This window comes from Protopterus annectens, chromosome 12.part0, assembly GCF_019279795.1.
Source record: "Protopterus annectens isolate FY-2018-M chromosome 12.part0, PAN1.0, whole genome shotgun sequence".
NCBI classification, from domain to species: domain Eukaryota; kingdom Metazoa; phylum Chordata; order Ceratodontiformes; family Protopteridae; genus Protopterus; species Protopterus annectens.
In genome coordinates this window covers 1495735131-1495748341 of record NC_056746.1, presented here as the reverse complement: position 1 = coordinate 1495748341, position 13211 = coordinate 1495735131, and the positions used below count along the sequence as shown (strand labels likewise).

Here is a 13211-nt window from a genome sequence, read left to right as displayed (position 1 = left end):
CCAATTTTCAGCAGAGACCCTGTGCATTCCTTTTAAACTATATCTGTAGGTCATACGTCAACATGTTGTTGTTGTCTTTCGGCTTTTCCTGGTTAGGGGTTGCCACAGTGGAACTCCGGTCTGCTAATGATTTGCAGTAGATTTTCACGACGCTGAGGTGCCAGCTCGACGTTCAACCTTCAACGAAGGCACGCCCATTTACACATGTCTTTCGAACGCCCACCCAACCTCGGGGAGGACATGCAAACTCCACAGAGAAGGCACTCCCCGCATTCCAGCCGAGAATCGAACGGGAGAACCTCTTGCTGTGAGGCAACAACTCTACCGTTGCACCACCGCATACAGGAGAAAACAGGCTGCATTTACCTCCGCTGATAGCCTATCTCTTAGAATTTTATATATGGCTGCTGAGTACAGATTATAACTAGCTCTTTCAAGGATGGGAAAATTGCCAACTGGTAGAGGAATCTGCCCTAATTCCTGTTCATAAAGATGTTCTTTGTGTTTCACTGTTGCAGTCATTACATTTTGGTAATCTGCTGGCAGGTTGCCCTCAGTCGGCCTGAATTCCAAAGTCTTTGGTCCTGCGTCGGTTGCTGTCTTCTCTTCCTTGACGTCAGGTCGTCAGCGGTATAAAACATGCATCTGACACCATTTTCTTTAGTCTTTCTTTCCTTGCGGTGCCCGAAGCTGAAGCATTTTTACAAGTGCTGGTCGGCCGACTATTGAAAAATTGAGTTTGAGTTTCAGAACTGAAGTCTTCACCAAAACTAAGTACCCCATTGGGGAAACTTTTTTCTTGCTTTTTATCAATGTCAGAAAAAGTTAATTGTATTACTTATGGGAAGCAAATACCTCATAAGGATTTTCATTTATACTGTATTCCTTGCCTAGGCCCTGATCACAACGTGCCTGGTTGTCTGTTTTGTGCTAGATTTAACCAACGCACTATTAAGCGGTGGTATATTTTTGCATCAAAGTATTTTGGAAGCAGATTTAACTACCCAGAAATGTCGTCGGATAGCAATCCAACTACCGGAGTACATAAAAAACGCAAGGAAAAGTACAGGTTAAGGCAGTCGAGATCCCAAAACCCGACAAAGCTTCTCCCAAGCCAGTCGCCAGTACTTAGTGAGGCGCTTTTGCAGCCCCTGATATCCGCTACCTTCGAGTCGCAGGCCTGTACCAACACCCATGTGGAGTCAGGCATGCCACAAGATACTCAAGGTATTGGACCGATGGATGTATCTCCCTCGGATGGGTCCGGTGCCGCTGAGCAGGCACCGGCTTCTGAGGGTGTATTCAGACCTCATCATTTGTATTTCAAACCAATAGCTGCAAAACCAAAGACAAAAGCAACTTCTAAAACTAAAAAACCGATGCATGAGCCACGTGCACAGGCCTCTATGCCTAGAAAACAGATCTTCAAAATTGCTGAATGAATGACCTTATTACCTTGATCAGGGGTACCTATCCCCCTCCAGATAAGCGGCCTAGGCAAAACACTGATTATGAATCTTCAGATCAGGTTTCTGTTTCTTCTGATTCCTCTTCTGATCAGGAATTGTCTATACCTCCCTATGAGGATTCTGATGCTGAGGAGTCTATTCCTTCTGCATCTCCTCCTGAGGATTATTCATTTGGATAAACATTGCATACTTTGAGGGAGCATTTTCACTGGGAGAGTCAAGATTTCTCAGAATAAAGAGGCCCATAGATTTCCTTCTCCCTCAGCACAAACCTTTAGTCATCCCCCCTGTTTTAGACATTGTGGATGATGTGTTTTCAGAGTCAAGCTTGACCCCTGACTCCTTACCTCTGGCTCCCGCTAAGCCTGACAGATGCTACAGGGTACGTGACTCACATACATTTTTATTTAGAAACCCTGCTGCTAATCCTGAAACTATTTCACAGGATCCAAAGGGCGTAAAGGCCTCAACAGCAAAAAAATCCTACACCCTCTGACAGATTCAAGAGCACTAGACAGATGGGGAAAAAAAGTTTATACATCTGCAACCTTGGCAATCAGTGCCTTAAACTGTCAATTTCATATGATTAAGTACCAACAACATGTTATGGGATTGCTGAAACAGAAAATGTTGATTTCAGAATGTGCAGAAAATAAAGAATTGCAGGAATTATTGCATGCAGCTGAGCAAGTTGGAAAGCATACTTTGCAATGTGGTTTTGATTCTTTAGAGGCCTCCTGCAGGGCCGCAGTTACTGGATCTGTGATTAGGAGGCATGCCTGGTTAAAGAAACAAAATTTACCTGATCATGTTAAAGCTAAATTGCTAGATGCACCTTTACAGCATGATTCTCTGGTATTAAGGCAGAAGGGGTTCTAAAGAAAATGGAAGACAAAGCTAAGTCTATGCAAACTGTTTAAGACTTCTTAAGTGCAGCCACCAAGATTCAGTAGACACTGGCCTACACAAAATTTGTTCTTTCCTGTGTCAGACAGAACTCAAAGGGGCAAATCCAGGTGCCCCAAGGGTTCCAGATACCAGGCGCAAGATTCATACAGGTTAATGCAATGGGGCGCTTCCACCTCCAAATCTGGAGGAGATAAAGCGCAAACCTACAGAAAGCAATCCCAATGACTTCCCTCTGCCTACACCAAGCACTTGTCTCTTGGCAGTACCCATGGGAGAAAATTGGCACTTTTTGCTCAAAATTGGCTGTTAATAACCCAGGACAGTTGGGTACTAAACATCATATCACAGGGATACAGATTCCATTTCCACACTCTGCCAATGACAAATGGTTGGCCAGATCTGCCAAAAAATCAATGGGCAGAGGCACAGAAACAGGTTACGTCCCTCATGGATATTGGGGGCCATTCTGGCAGTACCAGAACAGGAAAAAGGACACAGTTTTTACTCGACTGTTCTTGGTACCCAGAAAGGACAAGGCCTGGCAGCCAGTACTGGATTTATCAATTTTGAACACATACCTGGACATTCCAAAATTCAAAATGCTGACTTTGCAGCAGCTTTGCCCATGCTGGGCAAGAATGCTTGGCTGGTGACTTTAGATGTAAGAGTCATACCTGCATGTCTCAATAAGATAATCGTGCAGAAGATACCTCAGATTCAAGGCTGACTTAATGTATTACCAATTCTCTGCACTGCCCTTTGGCTTATCTACTGCACCCAGGGTCTTTACAAGTGCCTGGCACCAGTAATTGCATTTTGCAGACAAAGAAGTATACAAATATATCCTTACTTGGATGACTGTCTTATTCAAGCAGAGAACAAAGACACTTCTTCGACACCTGGTGTTTGTGAGAAGGCTTCTAACATGCCTAGGGTGCACAATAAATGAAAAGAAATCACAACTGGTACCCTCTCAAAAGGTAACATTCCTGGGTGCAAGCTTAGATACAACTGCCCAGATGGCTTACCTCATGCCAGACAAGCAAAGGCAACTGACTACTTACTTCAAACTGAAGGCAACAAAGACCCAGTCTTCTGCAAGACAAATTCTGCAGGCTCTGGGCTTCATGGCATCCTGCATCCTACTAATTCCATATGCAAGACTGCATATGAGGAAACTTCAGTGGTACCTAAAAAGTTTACGGAGTCAACATTCACACAGTTTGGAAACAATGATTCTTCTCATTCCCTGTCTGCAACAAGTTTCTATGGTGGGCAAAGACATGCCACCAAAACATGGGACTGGTCTTCACTCTACCCCCTGCCAGCCAAACCTTAACAGATGCATCAGAATATGCCTGGGTGCCCCACATGGCAGGAAGATGCATTCAGGGCTTATGGGCATCAAAGCAAATGCATCTGCATATCATCCAGAAAGAGATGCTAGCTGTTCAAAATGCCCTAACAGCCTTCAAGGACTTACTTCATCCAGGACAGCTACTGATGGACAACACCACAGTCATGTGGTACATAAGCAAGGGGGCACACACTCATTCCCCCTTTGCAGATTAACCATGGCACTGTGGGACACAGCTTTGACCTACCAAATACATCTTCAAGCTCAATTCCTGCCAGGAAAACAAAACACTCTGGCAGACGATTTAAGCAGAAACCTTATAGATCCTCACGAGTGGAAACTAAATCCACAGGTCTTCAGCATAACAGAGAAACGGGGGAGTCCAGACATAGACCTATTTGCTTCTTCTCCTCAAAATTATCAGTTGAAAAGATTCTGCACAAGGACTCGTCACAGACAAGCATGGAAAGTGGACGCCCTATCCTTCAGTTGGAAAAGCCTATTTGTTTATGCCCTTCCTCCTCTGCCTCTTCTACCCAAGGTCCTCCTGAAAGTCGGGCAAGAGAAGCCAAAGATGAGATTAATTGCCCTGGACTGACCCCACCAATACTGGCACCCAGTCCTAAGGAACTTGTCTCAATACCCAGCTTAGACCTCATAGACCACAACTACTGTCCCAGCAAAACAATCATATCCTGCACAATCAACTACATTCCCAGCAAAACAATCATGTCCTACACAATCGACTACAGACTCTGAACCTGGCAGCATGGCTAATCATGTAGTCATACAAACAACACCTCTCAGTAAGCTGTGATGGATGTCATTCTTGAAGCCAGAAGGCCTAGTACTAGAAAATCTTATGCTGACAAATGGAAGAGATTCTGCGCTTGGAATCAAGCGCAAGGAACTGATGCAGCAGAACCAAATATTCCTCAGATATTACAATACTTAAACTGTGAGATGCTTGACAAAGGCCTATCATTCTCATCAATCAAAATCCACGCCTCTGCCATTTCAGCTCATTACAATACAGACCCACCAATCTTTTCTCATCCTTTACTAAAGCAGTATCTTAGAGGAGCCAAAAATTTAAGGCCTCCTAGAAGATCACCATTATCTGAATGGGACCTCGATTATGTGTTGGAAAAGCTCACCCTGCCTCCATTTGAACCAGCTGTCACCGCTGATCTAAAGATGTTCATAGTGTTACACTGCTGCAGTCATCACACTTGGGTTATCCTGCTGTCAGGCGGTCCCGCAGTCGGCCAGAGTTCCAAAGTCTTGGTCCGGCGTCAGTTGCTCTCACTTCTTCCCTGACGTCAGGGGTATATAGTATGCATCCGCCATTTTCTTCAGTCTTTCTTGCCGCGTGGTGCCCAAAGCAGAAGCAGTTCAAGTGCCGGTCGGCCAACTCCTGAGATTTTCGAAGTCAAATTTCAGATCTGAAGTCTTCAATAAAGCTAAGTACCCCATTGGGGAAACCTTTTTCTTGCCTCAGACCGATGTCAGAAAAAGTTAATAATTGTATTTCTTGTGGGAAGCAAATACCTCATAAGGACTTCCACTCTTAACTGTATTCCATGCCTAGGCCCTGATCACGACATCATTAGCTGTCAGTTTTGTGCTAGATTTAACAAATGCACTATAAAAAGACGTTTTGATTTTGCTTTACACTACTTTGGCTGAAGGTTCAATTATACTATGCCGTTGGATCAGCCGACTACCTCAATACCGAAAAAACGCAAAGACAAGGATAAGGACAGGCATCAGAGGTCCAAAACTGATGACAAAACCTCTTCTAGGCCAGTCGCCGGTTCGCCGGTGCTCAGTGAGGTGCTTTCGCAGCCCCTGACACCTGCTACCTCAGAGCCACAGGCCGCTTTCGACTCCCATGTGGAGACATCTAGGCCTCTGGAAACTCAAGTTATTGGGCCTACGGAAACTAATCCCTCAGATGGGTCCGGAGCCGCTGAGCAGGCATCGGCTTCTGAGGGTGTTTTCAGACCTTCACAACTTACCATAAAATCAACAGCCAAGACAAAGGTACCATTAAAGACAAAGAAACAAGTACAGCATTCTCCTGGACAGTCCTCCATGCCTAAGAAACAGATGCTTAAAATGGCCGAAGACCTCATTACTCTAATCGGGGGTTCCCATCCCCCTCCTGAGAAAAGGCCTAGGCAGGATACAGATTATGACTCCTCTGATCAGGTTTCCATTTCCTCCGATTCCTCTTCAGACCAGGGATACTCTGTACCCCCCTATGAGGACTCTGATGCTGAAGAATCTATCCCTTCAGCCTCTCCTCCTGAGGATTATTCTTTTGGGGAAACTTTACATACCATGAGGGAACATTTCAATTGGGGAAAGTCAGGATTACTTTGAATCCAAGAAAAGGCTCAGAGATTTCCTCTTATTGCCTCAGCACAGGCCCCTGGCTAATTCCGCCTGTGCTAGATATTGCCGATGTGTTCTGTGAATCCAGCTTATCTCCTGACTCGCTACCCCCTGCTCCAGCTAAACCAGATAGGTATTAGAGTCCCTGACTCTCACAAGTTTCTGTACAAAAACCCTTCTGCTGATCCAGAAACTATTTCCCAGGGTCCAAAAGGGGTTTAGGCTTCCATTGCGAAAAATCCAGTACCCTCTGACAGAGATTCCAGAGCTTTGGATAGATGGGGGAAGAAAGTATACACGTCTGCAACTTTAGCAGTATCACATGCTTAAGTACCAACAATATTTAATGGCTCAGATAAAACAGAAAATGCTTGCAAGCTCAGAAGCTCATGATTGTAAAGAAATGCAGGATTTATTGCATGCACTTTAACAGGTGGGAAAACATACTCTGCAATGTGGTTTTGATTCTTTAGAGGCCTCTTGTAGAGCCGCAGTTACAGGTTCTGTTATTCGAAGACATGCTTGGTTAAAAGAACAGAGTTTACCTGATCATGTTAAGGCAAAATTATTGGATGCTCCTTTACAGCATGATACCTTGTTTGTTGTTAAGGCAGAAGAGGTGTTAAAGAAAATGGAGGATAAAGCTAAATCTATGCAAACAGTCAAGGATTTCTTACAGGTACAGCCACCTCGGTTTAGTAGAAATTGGCCAACAAAGAATTGGTCCTCTCCAGTGTCAGACAGGCCACAGAGAGGCAGATACAGACGCCCAAGAGGCAGATCTCAACCCCAAGGCTCAAACAGACAACGACAGTGGGGCATCTCAACCCCAAAAGGAGGTGAGGACAAGTCTCAACCTTACAGGAAACCGTCACAATGACTTCCCTGTTCGTACGCCAAGCACGTCCCTTTTGGAAGCCCCCTTAGGGGGAAAACTAGCACTTTTCTCTCAAAACTGGCAAACAATCATCTAAGACAAATGGGTTCTGAATATTGTGTCTCTAGGTTACAGATTCCACTTTCATACTTTACCAAAGCTAAAAGGAATGCCAGACCTGCCACAAAATCAATGGGCAGAGGCACAAAAACAAATTTCAGTCCTCATGGACATGAGAGCTATTCAAAAAGTACCATAACAAGAACAAGGACAAGGATTTTACTCAAGACTCTTCCTGGTCCCCAGAAAGGACAAAGCATGGAGGCCCATACTAGACATTTCAATTCTGAATACTTACCTGGATATTCCGAAATTCAAAATGTTGACAGTACAGCAGCTTCTATCCATGCTGGGCAAGAAAGCTTGGCTTGTTACTCTGAAACTCAGAGGCATACCTGCATGTCCCTATCAGACAAAATTGCAGAAGATACCACAGATTCAAAGCTGGTACTATGCACTATCAATTCTCTGCACTACCCTTTGGCTTATCTACTGCGTCCAGGGTCTTCACAAAGTGCCTGGCACCAGTAATTGCATTTGCAGACAAAAAGGAATTCAAATATATCCATACCTGGACGACTGCCTCATTCAAGCAGAGACAAAGGACATTCTTCTACAGCATCTGGAGTTTGTGAAAAAGTTGCTAATTTCTCTAGGGTACACCATAAACGAAAAGAAGTCAAAACTAGTACCCTCACAACAGATTACATTCCTGGGTGCCAGCGTAAATACAGCAGCCCAGATGGCTTACTTCACACCAGACAAACAAGTTCAACTAACTCAGTATTTTTAATTACTAGCAAAAAAGTCCCATCTCCCTGCAAGAAAAATTCTGCAGGCCCTGGGATTCATGGCATCCTGCATACTAATATCATATGCCAGACTGCATATGAGGAAATTACAATGGTACCTAAAAAGTGTTTGGATTCAACACACTCACAGTTTAGAAGCGGTAATACCAATGATTCCCTGCCTAAAACAGGAGTTTCGATGGTGGGCACAGGCATGTCACCTAAACAAGGGTCAGCCTTTTACCCAACCTACAGCCAGGCAAACTCTAACAGATGCTTCGGATTACGCCTGGGGGAAGCACACATGGCAGGAAAATGCATTCAGGGCAAGTGAACCACAGACCAGATGCATCTTCATATCAATCAAAAAGAGATGTTGGCTGTTCAAAATGCCCTAGCAGCTTTCAAGGACTTTCTACATCCAGGACAACGATTACTAAAGACAGACAACACCACAGTAATGTGGTACATAAACAAGCAAGGGGGCACTCATTCTTATCCGCTATGCAGGCAAGCCATGACCTTGTGGAATACAGCTCTAACGTACCAAGTTCACCTGCAAGCACAGTTCCTGGCAGGAAAGAAAAATACTCTGGCAGACGACCTAAGCAGAAATATCATGGACCCTCACGAATGGAAATTGAATCCACAAATCTTCAGCATGATAACGCAAAAATGGGGATGCCCAGACATAGATCTTTTTGCCTCACCTCTGAATTGCCAACTACAGAAATTATGCACAAGGATTTATCACAAACCAGCATGGAAAGTGGATGCTCTTCAGTTCAGCAAGAAAAAGATTCAGAGCTACATGCCCTCATGGCTGTAAAGCCTTTTATCATATTTTACCCAGACAGTGTCTCTGAGGACAAATCCTACTTTTATGCCTAAGGTGGTGTCCAGTGTGGCCCTTAACCAAACAATTCATCTGCCAACTTTCTATCCAAATCCGCAGAACAAGGGAGAGAGAATTCTGCATTCCTTGGATGTACACACAGCTAAGATTCTACATGAGCAGGACTAAGGCTCTAAGAAAGACGGAGCAATTACTAGTGTCATATGCTGCAGGATCAGAAGGAAAGGCCATTTCAAAGCAGACAATTTCAAAGTGGATAAGCCACTGCATCCATTTCTGCTACTTACACCATGGTAAACCTGTGCCCAAGGGCATTGTCTCATTCCACCAGAGCTGCACCTACTTCAGCAGCCTTTTTCAGAGGAGTACCAACCAAAGACCTTCTAGAGGCTGCTACATGGAGTTCTTTTCACACCTTTACAAAGCGTTACCATTTGCCTCTCTCAGTCCAGGGCAGGCTTTGCCACTGCAGTGCTGCAGGGCCTTCTAGTCGCACCTAATGCTGTTTAACTCCAGCCTCCCAACCATAGCTTTGGGATTCTACCCAAATGTAATGACTGCAACAGTGAAACACTAAGAACATAGTACAGTTGTGTACACTTACCATAAATGTCGATGTTCGAGTGTATTCACTGTTGCAGTCCGGGTTACCCTCCCTCCATCCCCTTGTCATTCTGAAATTTATCTTTCCGTCTCTATCCTCTACAACCTATGTGGTGTATTTGCTTGTAGATGAAGATTAAGTTTATATTGATGCATGTATATATAGATATACATATAATTTTGCTACCTTTTTGGGGGCACCTGACATCGGGGGCAAGAAAAACTAAAGAAAATGGTGTCTGATGCATGTTTTATACCCCCGATGACCTGACGTCATGGAAGAGAAGACAGCAACCGTTGCAGGACTCAAGACTTTGGAATTCAGGCCGACTGACGGCAACCTGCCAGCAGATTACCCAAATGTAATGACTGCAACAGTGAATACACTCTAACATCTACATTTATGGTAAGTGTACACAACTGTACTTTGTCTACAAGCTAAAAGCGTTACTGCAGTCGTGTGTAATGGCTCAGGTGTCTAGCTAGGGTCCTGGGAAAGCTTACTCCTTCAGTTGTTGTTGTGTCTTTCGGCTTTTCCCGGTTAGGGGTCGCCACAGCGGAACTCCAGTCTGCTAATGATTGGCAGTAGATTTTTTTACGTGCCGTGTTGCCGGCCCTGATGCACAACCTTCAACGAAGGTACGCCCATTCTCGCATATCTCCACACAGAAGACGCTCTAGATGAGAATCGAACAGGGCAATGTCTTACTGTGAGGCGACAACGCTACTGCAGCACCACCACTGCAGTTAAAGCTTACTCCTTCAGTAGCTGACCTTATTTATAGATATGCAGATGTCTAAGTCATGTAGTAGAGACAACCATCCTAAAAAGCAGCAGCTATATCCTACAAGGAATAGCTTATGAAATAGTTTTCAGTTCACTAATCCTAGGAACCTCTCAGGGGCTTTTGATAATCAGTCACAATGGTCTGCTACAGAGAAATGAAAGCATGAATATCACCAGTGAGACAGTACTATGTCTACTAGTTGTATGGGTGCCAGAAACCAGAGGGCTTGCATGGTTACTCTAGGATCCTATCCATTACAGATCAGTAGAAAACAAGGCCCGCTGGTTACCCTTTTGTTAATGTGCATTGAATAGCTATAGAGAGCTTATGCTGTACAGCATGGCTATAGTCTGCTGAAGGTAATTCCAGTAAAACCGAGGCTGTTTCAGCAGGGTAGTGGCTTGAGATTGTCAAGCCCTTCCCCAAATCTATGACCTCTTCTGTCAGTTAAGCCTCCTGTTACATGGGAGCAAAAGGCAGACCACCAGGACCAGACAAGAATGGGTCAGCTGAAAGGCTTCTTGTTTCTCATTTTTCCCACCCACCCCTTCCAGTACCCAAGTTCTAGTCAAACCTGGGTCATTATCACAGTTTATCACTCTACACTGCTGAGCCAGGTTGTATTTCTGAAGTTGATTGAGGCAAGTGATGTCCTTGGAGTGTTCCTGTGATTGACAGATCCCACAGAAAAACATCCTACCTGGATTGTTTGTTCGGGGTGGTCACTCCATTTTCTTGTGCAAGGAGTGCTGTGTTTAAAAAAAAAAAAAAAAAAAAAAATCGGTAATTTAGGACCAAAGACATTAAGGCCTTCTGTAGCATTAAAAGCTTTCCTTAAGCAAGGGGATACCCATTCCTTTGACTTCTGTAGCAGTGGTGCCTTTCTCAGTAGGGCCTAAATATTTTAAGGTGAGGCTTCACCACAAAATGGAGAAGCCTAGGAAGACATGGACAAAAGAGTGAGAAGACAGTGAGAGACCCCATCAGTCCTGCAGAGGTCTGAAGGTTGCGGCTAGAGTCAAGGGAGGCAGCAAGTTAAAGTTGATGATAGTGGTCTCCCTGTTTCCTAGGACTGCAATGACTTGTAAACTGTCCTTTTCCAAAACCTAATAAGTGGGAGTTTGGCCTTTTACAGAAGACCATGGACACATAGTAGATTTTCAGGGGATTCCTTTGATTCTTCAGCACTAGTTAGCTATGGCAGGGCTGGTACTGCTTGCCTACCCAGCAATAGAAAGCTTAGTGTTTGTGGCTGAGTGGTTAAGGTGATTGACTTAAATTCTTTGGGTTTCTCCACCTAGGTTCAAATCCTGCTGATTACAAAAGCTGTTCTTGGGGAATAGCAACTTTACACCATGCCTGGCACCCACGTCCCTTATGGACAGAGGTAGATTGTAAATACCTGGCTCTTAATGACCTATTTGGACACAGGGCATCCATTACTTTTTTTGATTCTGCTCCAGTGATGACTCTTGGAAGCTCATAGTGGATCTTTCTATTTTGAGCAATTTAAGAATAAAGAAAAGACTTTCAAGATGCTCACCTTCCAGGTATTGCTAATTTACAGATGCCTCAAGCTTAGTGTCCACCTAGGACAAGAAAGACACTCTTTTATTTAACAAGGCCACAGGGAATTCCTAAGGTTGCTGCAAGATTTCTGCACTTCAGTGACTTTTTGAGGTCTCCAGTACTTATAGGGCATACACTCAATTGATAGTTTCACTGTTTTCGAATATCACAGTACAGGGATGCATGTCCAGCTGTGGATAGTTGCTTAATCCAAATGGAACTAAATAAAGGTTTGATTTAAACAACCTCTGTTTCTCCCACCTGGGTAACTCCAAGTTCCAAATGTCAAGATATTTCTGGGATCAGTACTAGATACATACCAGGCAGAGATTTCCTGCCAGCAGGCAGTCACCTTCCTCATTTCCTTCTTCATAAGCTTTGCAAAGAAAATGCACCTGATGGGTACAGAGGTGTAAGATCCTAGAATATATATTTGCCTCCACAGTTGTGCTTTTCTGTCAAAATTCTGATATGAAGATGTTCCATTGTCAATTTAAGATTAATGTGGCTGTAACACCTTTCCTGATGAACAGTCTTGCCCGTTATTTTTGAATTTATTGACAAATTTGATTGGAAATGGTGAGCCAGAAGATGAACTAAGTCAGAGTTCCTTTTACCCCTTCTCAGGGCAATCATACTCTACGTGGACTGTGAATGGCGGACTTCGACAATGGAAGATTTATAGTGCAAAAAAACTAAAACATAATCAGTGTTAAAGAAATATTCGGAACATTGAAAAATCAATGATCTGTGCCCTTCAGGGCGGGTCTCTGCTTTCAGACGAAGACACAAACACAGCCCCATGTGGTTTAAAAAGACCACTTATTCCTGACAGCTGTGCACACTGGCTACATAATGACCTGGGAGGAGGTTAGACACCAAGGTTCAATCATTGAAGTGAATGTCATTCACCCCAGTACAGATTTTTGTCTGGAGAACTGGCTTAATAATCCAGCAGCTTCATTCACTGCTTCTAAACATGTTTGGGATGATTTGGAAGGTGTGGGTTCTTTGTAGAAACAAATCAAGCTGTTTGAAAGCAGGCTGAAAAAGTGTAGATGTTTCCAGATGGATAATATATTTTTCAATGACTATATTAAAGAAAAATAAGTGCTGATAGTGCTAAGAATATTTAAATGTCACAGTGGCATTGAACCAGATACATGGGTATGTAATAAACTGCTTGAAATTTTTTGATAAGACTGGGTGTGCAGTTATGTGGATTCCCTTCAGAGTGAACATGAAAAAGATGGAGACCTTATCAAAATAAGTTAATGGTTTGAACAAATCCATCACAAAGTATTTTCTGTTTACAAGTTACACCAATGAATATAAGGGTGCTTTAAGAAGGTGGAGTAATATGTTAGTACAGTAAAGGAAAATAAAGCAAAGAAGTTTCTCAGAGATAAATGTGAATAGGAAAATCAATGCACATATCCCAAGCCACAGAATAACCCTAAGAACATTAAAAACATACAGTTTAAAGATTGGCACAGTTTTGACAACACAAGCATTCAGGAGATGGACAAATT

The 13211-nt window shown here is 43.6% G+C and overlaps 1 protein-coding gene across 1 annotated transcript in view; it reads left to right on the top strand.

Annotated features, from left to right (window-relative positions):
* Positions 1-13211, top strand: part of LOC122817254 (cytochrome c oxidase assembly protein COX11, mitochondrial) — a 255490-nt gene that overhangs the window by 193410 nt on the left and 48869 nt on the right. The window lies entirely within an intron of this gene.